Genomic DNA, 11,231 nt, shown 5'->3' with positions numbered 1-11,231 from the left:
AAAAAAAATCAGCTCCTTTCTTCAAACTTCAGTTTTCACATTGAAAATGACTCCTCACAACTGCTTGAGAAGACAAGTAGGGCTCTCAAGGTAATATCTACATTGTCTGGCTTAGAGTCAAAGCACCCTACCTCTTGGCAGTGCTGAGAGAAGCAAACTCCATCTCACTGTGCACAAAGGTCCCCCATACAAAGCCTTGCTTCCAGGCCTCAATGGCATAGCTAGAGCCCACAGATAGCCAGTGTGCATCAGGAAGATCCAAAAAGGCCCAAGGAGAAATCACCTACCAGGTTACTTATGCCTCAAATCATGAGTGTAGAAGGGCCTGTAAGGGTTGGTCAATCAGCTGAACAGACAAGGCCTAGAGAGGCGCCAATTTCTCTCTGATGCAAAACAGGGCTGAGGTGAGGGTAGAAACCAGGTTTGCTGAACACCATGCTCAAGGTGCCAAAATTGAAACCATTCTCAGTGGCCAATACAGCATCCCACGAACCATCACTTTAAGGTAAAGAATCACTTTAGGAGAAGTGTCCTGGAAATCAGCCAGTGCAACCCCTCAATCTGTAGATGAACATACTGAGGCCAGGGAAGGATTTCCTCATAGTAACCCAGCTGGTGGTCAATCTAGGACAAGATGCGGATCTTGTTCTCTATTCTACAGTGCGATGTTTTATAACTTTTTTTCATTTAAAAAATATTTTTTAAAGCTTATTTACTTATTTCTTGCATTAAGTGAGAAAGACAAAGGGAGCGAGGTTGCACCCCCCTCAGGGTGCATGCCACAATCCACTCCCAGCCTTCAACCAGCCCTGGACATCGGCACACATGTGTCTAGCATACTCAAGGAGATCTCCACACTTGAAATGGAAACTTTCCCAAGTGGATTTGCCTTGCAGAGGATCTGTTTTACTGCTGTGTCACTGTTGAGCCTTCTATTTTTTTCCAGTCTACTTTTTTAATATACATATCATAAAATTTACCATCACAACCAGTTGAATGGTGGTAAGTGCATTCACACTGTTGTGCAACCATCATTTTCCACCTACAGAACTCTTTCCATCTTCCCAAACTGAAATTCTGTCCCCTTAGACACTAACTCCTGATTACTCCTCCCCCAGCCCTGGCAACCACCATTCTATTTCTGTCTCGATAGTTTTGATTGTTTTAGTAGATTCATACAAGTAGAATCATATAATATTTGTCCTTTGTGACTGGCTTATTTCAATCTTCTCAAGGTTCATCCATGCTGCAGCATGGAGATAATATTCCTTTTTTAAAAAAATTAATTTTATTTATTCATTTATTTATTTTAATTTGATAGAGAGAGAAAGAGAGAAAGGGAAAGTGAGAAAGCAAGCCACTAGGTCTAGGACTCGAACTGTGGTCAGTCAGCTGGGAGTGTCAAGCACCTTAACCACCACACCATTTGCTAGCCCCATGGAAATAATATTCTATTGTATGTTTAGACTGTATTTTATTTATTCACTCATCTGTTGACAGATATTTGAGTTGCTTCCAAAGTTCAGCCATTGTGAATAATCTTGCTATGAACATGGATATCTGTTCAAGTCCCTGCTCCCACTTTTTTGAGTATATCCCAGAAATGGGACTATTAGATCATATTATAAAAGGCAGTTAGCTAGAAATGAGCAAGTTACCCTTAGAAAATAGCAGAAAGACACCAGCCACATCAATCACAACTTATCAGGAGTTACAACCAGACCCTCCATGCAAATGCCTTCTTCCCACCCAGCTCCTGGTACCAGGAAGGGCAGTAAAGGGCAGATCTTGTTTTTCTCCTTTAGTACCTAAGAAAGATACATAGGGATGGTTGTTAATCTCCCTCTTATCACTCCTCATAAATACAAAAGGACTCAACAAGACATTTTGGTCAACATCCTGATTCTCACTGGGGCAATAAACTGATTGGGTAGTTAATCCAAATAAGGATGCTCATATCTTCTAAATTCACACTAAGCATGCAGGATTAGGTAACTGAATTCCTCACCTATGAGACAGATATGCAAAAGCCTACAAATTCAAACCAAAAAGCCAGATGCTATGACAGACCTTCATCTGCTAAATATTCATTATCCACTCTTAGAATAAATGTAACACCTAACCCCATGCCCAGTGCAGCGGTCCTTCTCTGGCAGTTGCCCACCTGCATGTGTTTCAGGCACAGAAGTACACTTCTTTCCCATTAAAAATCCTCACTTTCCTATTAAAACTTCTCTTTTCCTACTTTGTGTTTGTGGTTTTTCATTTTGCATCTCAGGAAGACCTCTGATCTTAGAGATCTGGACCTAAAGAACCAAGGATTTTACACAACACAGATCAACTCATCCACCCTATAACAATTCTATTTTTAATTTTTTTGAGAACTACTATGTGGTCTGCTATAGCAGCTGTACCATCTGACATTCCCAATGACAGTGAACTGGTTGGGCAGTTCATACAAATAAGGATGCTCATATCTTCTAAATCCACATTGAACATGTGGTAATTGAATTCCTTACCTGTTCCAGTTTCTCCACATCCTTACAAAACTTGTTTTTTGTATTGTTTGTTTTTTAAAATAGTAGTCATCCTAATGGATGTGATGTGGTATTGCACTGTGATTCTAATTTGCACTTGCCTAATGATCAGTGATATTGACCATCTTTTCATGTGCTTATTGGCCATTTATATAACTTTTTTGGTGAAATATCTGTTTAACTCACTGCTCATTTTTTAAATTGGGTTGTTGGTCTTTTTGCTGTTGAGTTCTAGGAGTTATTCTGGATATTCACTTTGTATTATATATATGGTTTATAATTTATTTTCTCCCTTTTTGTGGGTTGCATTTTTCACTTGGTTAATGGTGTCTTTCAATGCAAAGAAGTTTTAAATGTAATACAACCACTTTATGTACTTTCTTCTTTTGTTGCCCATGCTGCTAGAACTAAAAATTCATAATCCAGTCTAAATACTAGACCATAAGCCCCAATAGGACAAAGGTTGTGTCTGTCCTGACTACTACTATACCCTCATCCTACCCACAGTGCTTGGTACATAGCAAGTACGCAATAAATATTTACTGAAGAAATAAATTCTAAGCAAGAGATGATTTAGCTTAAAATAGAGATCAGATCATCTGAAGGGTTTTTTTCCAAACAGAGATAATATACAGAATTATGGCAGGCGAGACTATCTAACATATTTACTTCTTCTCGTGTATTAGTCAAAATCTAGTCAGAAAACAAAACCACACCAGTAATTTTAACAGAAAATTTCATAAAAAGAAGAGTTTACTACATACTGAAAAACTGAAAAGACAGAATAAGACTCTCAGATGTCACAGAGGCAGCCACATGGGAAGCAGCTGCCACTTTTCAGGCTGTGAAAACAAAGGAAAGAGAAAGGAAATATTTAAATTCAGCAGTTCTGAGGAGTGGCTAATGGAACAAGTAGTTAGGACTCTGAGGGGGTGTGAGATCATGTCTGTCACCTCTGAGGGGCCATAAAGCTGTCTCAGGAAGTATAGGGAAAGTGCAAGCTGAACTCAGGAACTATTGGGGGAAGAAACTGCCTCTATGGGGATAAAAGTGTTGCCATGGTGATGCTCCACCTGACCATTTCTCTAGTGTACCTCCTACCCCAGGGTCAGTAAGGACTGAGCTTGTGAGCAGAAAAGGAGTAGAAACCCCACCACAGCATCGCAGAAGGCGAGCTTGAGGCTGAGGACTGGAGGCCGAGAAACTGGTATACTCGCTTAAATCTGTTATTAAAAAAACTCTTTGTACCACAAATAATTCTACAGCCAAAATCAAAACAAATTTATTTATTTATTTATTATTTTTACCATAGGGCACATGCACTCACCATAGAGAGACAGAGAGAGGGAAAGTGAAAAATCACCCCCCAGGGGGTGGAGGTGGGGATGGCCATACTGCAATCTCTTCTCCTCCAGTCTCCTCATAGGATTTTGGGCACACATGCACACGTGAGACTCAATGAAATTCCATTTCAAATATGAAACTATACAAATATATCAATACCTATGGAGTCATTTCTTTTTAAATTTTGTTACAAGGCTATGTCCACTTGCTAGAGCGAGACAGAGAGAAAGAGGGGAGAGGGTGAGAAAATACTTATACAGAGGGAGATGGCCACATCACAATCCTTTCTCTTCCATTCTCCTCTTGGGATTTGGGGCATGCACAACACACACTGGCATAATTTTTGAATTCTCAGGTCCAGGACTCAAAACTACGCAGCTGGTCATATGGGATCCAGTTACCTTAACCACCACATCACTGGCTAGCCTGCTATGGAGTAATTTTTCAAAAGCTGAAGATTCCCTTCCTGGTCATAGTGAATCACCTTTTGGGAGAAAGAAGGAGAAAAATGTAAGTGAGGACCAATTCTCCAATCCAAGAAGGAAAAGAATGAATACATAGATGCTCCTCAACTTATGATGAGGTTAGGTACTGATAAACCCATAGTAAGTTGAAAATATCATAAATCAAAAATGTATTAATACACCTAACCTACTAAACACTATAGTGAGGTAGGAGATAGGCTTGGGACATATGGTTAGGGTACAGTAAGCTTTACCCAAAATGAAGTCACAATGGCTAAGTTTTAACAAAGAGCCGGCTGCATTAGTGCTCAAAACAATTATAGCTAGGGGCGACAGTTTCTATCTGCTAACTACATTCTAAGTAAAAGGAACATTGTTATGGTTTGCTGACTCCACAAACCCACAAAGAATGGGATAATAAATCACCCATATTACCATGAGCAACTGACCTTCACAAAGACATTCTGTTTCATTATAAAACCTGCATGAGACCCCTTTAGGGCTAACCACATAATTTGCTGACATCCAAAATGGACAATCATTATCCTACTGATGACAAACTGCTCCAGATAAACTTCTGCAAATAGACTTTTACCCAATCCTATCCTTTTCCCCATCTCCTTGATATCCTCCTGTTACCCTGAATCAATGTGAACTATTTCCAAACAACTTGCTCTATCACCTTTCTTCCTTGACCCCCTCTTCAGTTTAAAAGAAGCTTATTTTTCTCCTTAACGTCTTTTGGCATTTATGGGACAAAGAAATGAGTTATCATCTGTTGAAGATAATGTGCATAGCATTCTCAACTGGACTGGTGAGAAATGTATACATGTTGGAATATTTACTGTGCAAACTAAGTGACATATGTGATTAAATGTATAAAAGAAACTGAAATTTAACAAAAATAAAAGAAGCTTATTTTGGGGCCAGCAGATGGCATAGCAGGTTATGTTGGCTGGATCCCATAAGGCCAACCATGCAGACCTGGTGGCTTCAAATTCACGGTGGGCGCATATGGTGTGTGCCCAAGATCCTGGGAGCACAGAGGGAAGGAGACAGGATTGCAGGGTGGCCATCTCCTCTCAGGGGTGATTTCTCACTTTCCCTCTCATTGTATGATTCTCTCTCTCCAGCAAAAACCTGAAGGAGTTCAAAAAAAATTTTAAAAAAGCTTGCTTCCTTGGAGCCAGTGGATGTTTGTCATTTCTCTCTGCCCCTGCTGCTGGTTGCAACTGCTTATCTCTTACCTTGTGATAGTTTTGTCAAACCAATAAGTTGTTTTTTCTTTATAAGTTTTACTTTACAGTTGTCCTTTTCTTGTTTAAGAAGGCATATAATTGCCACACCAATAAAGAAAGAGGAACTAGACTAACAACACAAATTAAATAACCCTGAAAACAAAATTTTAAAAAAGGCAAGAAAGTAAAGAGGGAAAGCCTTGAATAAGTGGATTTAAGGAAATACACAGTAATTATTATAGAACCAAGACTCAACATACCAGTTACCCAAATATATAAATGAACTTTATTTGCCAATTTATTCTGATCTTGTTCTTGAGCCGTCAGGAGAATTTCAAATTGTATTAGGAAAAAAAAAAAAAAAAAAAAAAAAACAACTACCTGTCACTTATTTTAACAATATTAAAACATAAAGAAATAGAAAAGCTTAATTAAGAGGACAGAAAGTGCTAACTTGGAAAGCTGGCTTAGCTACATTAATAGTAGATAAAACAGGGGCCAACAGGTGGCATGGTGGTTAAAGCACTGGACTCTCACATGGCCAACCACAGTTTGAGTTCCAGACCTGGCAGCTTGCTTTCTCTCTCTCTCCCTGTCTCTCTCTGGTGAGCACTCGTGCCCTATAGCAAATTTAAAAATAACAATAATAAATAAAAACTAAATAATTATTTTCAATAAATAATAGATAAAACAGACTTTATCCCTACTAAGATTTTCTTTAAGTAAGACTCAATATATTAGAAAAGGGGGAAGAAAGGGAGAGAGAAAAAAAATAAAAAGAAGAGAAAAACTCTATTAATTTTATATTAGACTGACCTTAATACCAGAACCAGGCAAAGACAAAGAGAGGAGGGAAAATTACAAGAGAGTCACACTCATAAACACAGATTTTAAAATTCTACAGAAATATCACCAAACCAACTCATCAGAGTATGAGAAGATCATCATGAGTCTAGCTGCCATGGCACCTGGGAGGCTACTGGCCACACAGGAGGCCCAAGTTCAGTTCCTGGGCCAGCCTGAACATACCAGGCATTGGCTGTGCTCACCTATAACCCTAGCAAATTGGGAGGCGAGGCAAGAAGATCATCACATGGTGAGAGACAGGCAAAAACGTCTCTTTTTTAAATCTCTCCCATACCAGCCCTTTCTCTCATTCTTAAAGGGAAAAGGGGCAAGGGGGAGTTATCTTAGAAATGTAAGCATGGTCTACTATTAGAAAATCCAACACTGCAATTTACCACATTAGCATAAAAAGGAAACTCACATGATCTCAAAAAATATAAAATAACCAAAAAAGAAAACTCAAAATTTAACACCCATTCACAAAACAAGTATTAACAAATAGGAGATAACTCTATCTTAATAGGACAATTGGATATAAAAAGCAAAAGTTAATTATATTTCCATATATCACAAGAGTAACCATTTATAATTTTTATTTTTTAAATAATTTTTATTTAACTTTATTTATTTATTCATTTATTCATTGATTAGAGGGACAGAGAGAGAGAGAGAAAGTGAGAAAGCAAGCCACCAGATCAAGGACTTGAACCATGATCAGCCATGTGGGAGTCCAGTGCCCTTAACCACCACACCACCTGCAGGTCCCCCATTTATAATTTTTAAAAGGTATCATTTATAACAGCAACATAATTATACAAGAGAACCAAGAATAAATCCAATTAAAGACTACATCTAATTAAAGGTATTTAAGAAGGAAATTACAAAATTTTTCTGTTACTGAAAGAAAACTGAAACAAATAATGTTGGAATTTTCTTAAACAGGAAGGCTCCATATTCTGAAGATGTCAATTCTCCCAAATTCATCTACAGATCAAAATGTAATTGCCAGGGAACCAGCAGTTAGCGTAATGGCTATGTCGCTGGGCTCCCACGTAGTCGACAGCGGTTCGTGTCCCGGACCCGGTGGCTTAAAACTCACGCCGGGCACGTGTGCGTGCGTGCCCAAGATCCCGAGAGGAGAATGGAGGAGAAGGGATTGCGGCGTGACCATCCCCCCTGGGGGGTGATTTCTCGCTTTCTGTCTCTATGTCTCTCTCTGTCTGTCTGGCGAGCGCACGCGCCCTACAGTGAAAATCTCTCCAAAAAATAAAAATAAAAAATAAAAAATAAAAAATAAAAAAAAAATGTAATTGCCATAAAAAGCACTTAGCAGGGGGACCAGCAGGTGGCATGATGGTTAAGATGCTGGACACGCCCACATGGCTAATCACCCTTCGGGTCCTGGGCCTGGTGGCTTGCTTTCCCACTTTCCTTCTCTCTCTATTTCTGTCTTGTTAAATTAAAATAAATGAATAAATAAATAAAATTAAATAATAAAAAAAGCACTTAGCAGAATTCATAAACTGCTTGTAAAATCCTTATGAAAGAGCAAGGCACAACCATAGCCAACATAAGGGATTTGCCCTCTCAGCTGCAAAGCTATACTAACTTTTTAAGTAAAGTATTGTTGGGGGCATTGACAATGGAAAAAAAGAGAAAACTGAGAAATCAACCTTCACACATACTAACACATGATTCACAACAGAGAGGCACTGCTGACCCATGTGAAAGAATGAACAGGACAGCTGGCCAACCATGAGAAAAAAATCAACCTTCATCTCATTTAATGCCTTTTTTTTTCTTTGAGAAATTTTTGCTACAGGGCATGTGTGCTTGCCAGAGAGACAGAGAGAGATAGAACATGAAAAATCACCCCCCTACCACCACCACAGAGGGGATGGTCAAGCCACAATCCCTTCTCCTCCATTTTCCACTTGGGATTTTGGGCACACATGCACACAGTTTCAAGCTGCCGAGTCCAGGACTCAAACTGCAATCAACCATGTGGGAGTCCAGTGCCTTAACCACCATGCCACCTGGTGACCCCTTCATTCCTTATTTTATTTTATTTTTTTAAGAAGGGTGCATGCACTTGTCAGAGAGAGGTAAAGAACACCCCCCCCCCAACATACACACATATTGCAATCCCTTCTCCATTCCTCCATCCTGTTGGAATTTGGGCATACACACACACACACACACACACACACACACACACACACACACACACCTTTCAAGCCACAGGGGTCAGGTTTCCAATCTCAAGTCAGCTATGTGGGATCTAGTTCACTTAACCACTAGGCTACCAGGCCTGCCTGCACCTAATTCTGTTTATAAAAATTAACTCAAAGAAACTTTCAGGGGGAAAAATAGAAAATATTTTTTACCTTATGGTAGTAAATAATTTATTACATAAGACAAAAAAGTATAAACCACAAGAGAATAGGTTACACATTTGGCTACATTAACACTAAAAACTTTTGTTTATCAAAACACACCATAAGAAGAGAGAAAAAAACAAGTCACAAACTGGGAAGGTATATGCACAGTACATACAATCAACAAAGGACTAACAGCCAGTCTCTATAATTCCTACAAATCAATAAGAAAAAGACAACCCAATATAAAAATTAGCAAAAGGTTTGAGTAGGCACCTTGAGAGGAAATCAAAATCTTTATAACCAAGAAAATGCACATTAAAGCCACAGTGAATGCCATTTTACAACTACTAGATTGGCTAAGAATCATAAAGTCTGACGATCACACCTGGAGACATGTATGAGAATCTTCATAATAGCAGTATTAGTCATTTTTTAAATAGTTCTCTGAATGTGTTGTGGTATATTTATACCATGGAATATTACATAGAATTAAAATGAATAAATTACAGATATCATTAAGTAAATATTTGAAATATTTGAAAGTAAATATTTTAAGTGATACTGAATAACTAAAACAAGTCAAAAAGACTGTGGTATTAAGCCTTTTTTTTTTTTTAACTTGAAAAAGTGACAAAATGAATCAATATGTTGTTACAGGATTCAGACACTTCCAACTCTTCACTCTGACTAGCCTTACTTTCCTGGAAATTGTATAAAACAAAAAGGGAACGGCGAGGGGTGCCATGCTTTGTCTGCCCCTTTGCTCATGTGTTCTCCACCTAAGTGTCTCCCACTCTGTCCGACTGATTCTAGCTCCTCAGGAAGCTCCTGCCCTGTTCCAGGAGGGCGTAAGGGAATCTGCTCTCTGCTTCCCTAGCACCTCACGACAGCATTTCCCACAGGTTCCAAAACTGTCTTTGCAGCTGGCAATGTCCCCCATGGATAGCGTTCAGTGACAAAGGTCATGATGAACACCACAGACGGGAACAAGAGACATCAGTGTACGATGCAAGCTGCACAAAGCACCAGGACTCCAGCTCCATTGCAGGCCTGTGGGGTTTCTTCTCATGGGAGTCAGCCATTTCTTCCAACAGATTATGTGAACTTTCCAAGCCCCCTGCTGCCTAGTGTTTACCTCCTTTCCTTTTTAAGTTTATTTATTTCTTTCATGAGAGTCAGGGGAAGAAAGACAGAAATACACACACACTCATACTTTCAACAGGGTCACATGCCACAATCCTCCCTGACAGCCAACTTGAATCACGAGCGCATGTGCCCACTGTGTACAGATCAGCAGGGAACTGAACCTACAGTCTTCTATATGACTCTGGAATCACTTGAGCAGCATGTTACCACTGCACCACTGAGCCAGCAACTCCCTTCCTTTTGATTTGGGCCAGAGTGGGTATGATGCTAACACATGGAATCACTGTTTACAAAGGACCATGATCAAAGTTGACCTTCTCAGAGAGATTTACATCATGGAATCTTAGCCGTGGTCTTTCTAGAATTCGCCAGATATTTTCTAACAATCTATTTTGAAACTTCCTTTCATTGTACTGCACAAAATCCGTTTGTTCAATCTGATCTTCCGGCTGGGTATCTGATAAGCCTATAATGAGTTATGCCATATAAATAGTTTATGTTTTTTTTTTCTTTTTCTTTTTTTTTTGGGGGGGGGGGAGGTTTTTGCTATAGGGCACATGCACTCACCAGAGAGACAGAGAGATACAGAGAGACAGAAAACGAGAAATCACCCCCTGGGGGTATGGCCACGCCGCAATCCCTTCTCCTCCATTCTCCTCTCAGGATCTTGGGCACACACACACACACATGCCTGGCGTGAGTTTAAGTCACCAGGTCTGGAACTCAAATTGCAGTTGACTACATGGGAGTCCAGCGACATAGCCATTACACCAACTGCTGGTCCCCAGTTTATGGTTTCTAATGCCATGTTTCACTGTTTTTGTTAAAAATTTTTTTCTATAGGGCACATGTGCTCACCAAAGACACAAAGAGAGAAAAAGAGATAGAAAGCAAGAAATCACACCCACCAAAGGGGGGATGGCCATATAGCAATCCCTTCCCCACCATTCTTTACTCAGGATTTTGGGCACGCACACACATGCAGCTGGTTTGAGTTTGAAGTCACCAGGTCCAGGACTCAAACTGCTGTCAACTACATAGAAGGTCAGCAATGTAACCATTATTTCATCTGCTGGTCCCCTAAAAGGATTTTTTTCAATAATTTGTATTTTGCGGACCAGCAGTTAGCGTAATGGCTATGTCACTAGACTCCCATGTAGTCGACCACGGTTCAAGTCCTGGACCCGGTGGCTTAAACTCACGCCAGGCACATGTGCGTGCGTGCCCAAGATCCCAAGAGGAGAATGGAAGAGAAGGGATTGTGGCGTGGCCATC

General features: G+C 39.8%; 1 protein-coding gene across 1 annotated transcript in view; it reads right to left on the bottom strand.

Moving 5' to 3' along the window:
* RGS12 (regulator of G protein signaling 12) overlaps nt 1-11,231 on the bottom strand; it is a gene marked incomplete in the record, with an annotated part of 188,317 nt that overhangs the window by 112,954 nt on the left and 64,132 nt on the right.

This window comes from Tupaia chinensis, unplaced genomic scaffold (assembly GCF_000334495.1).
Source record: "Tupaia chinensis unplaced genomic scaffold, TupChi_1.0 Scaffold000360_1, whole genome shotgun sequence".
Lineage (NCBI taxonomy): Eukaryota > Metazoa > Chordata > Mammalia > Scandentia > Tupaiidae > Tupaia > Tupaia belangeri.
The sequence above is the reverse complement of the archived record's forward strand: the minus strand, read 5'-3'. Positions and strand labels throughout refer to the sequence as shown.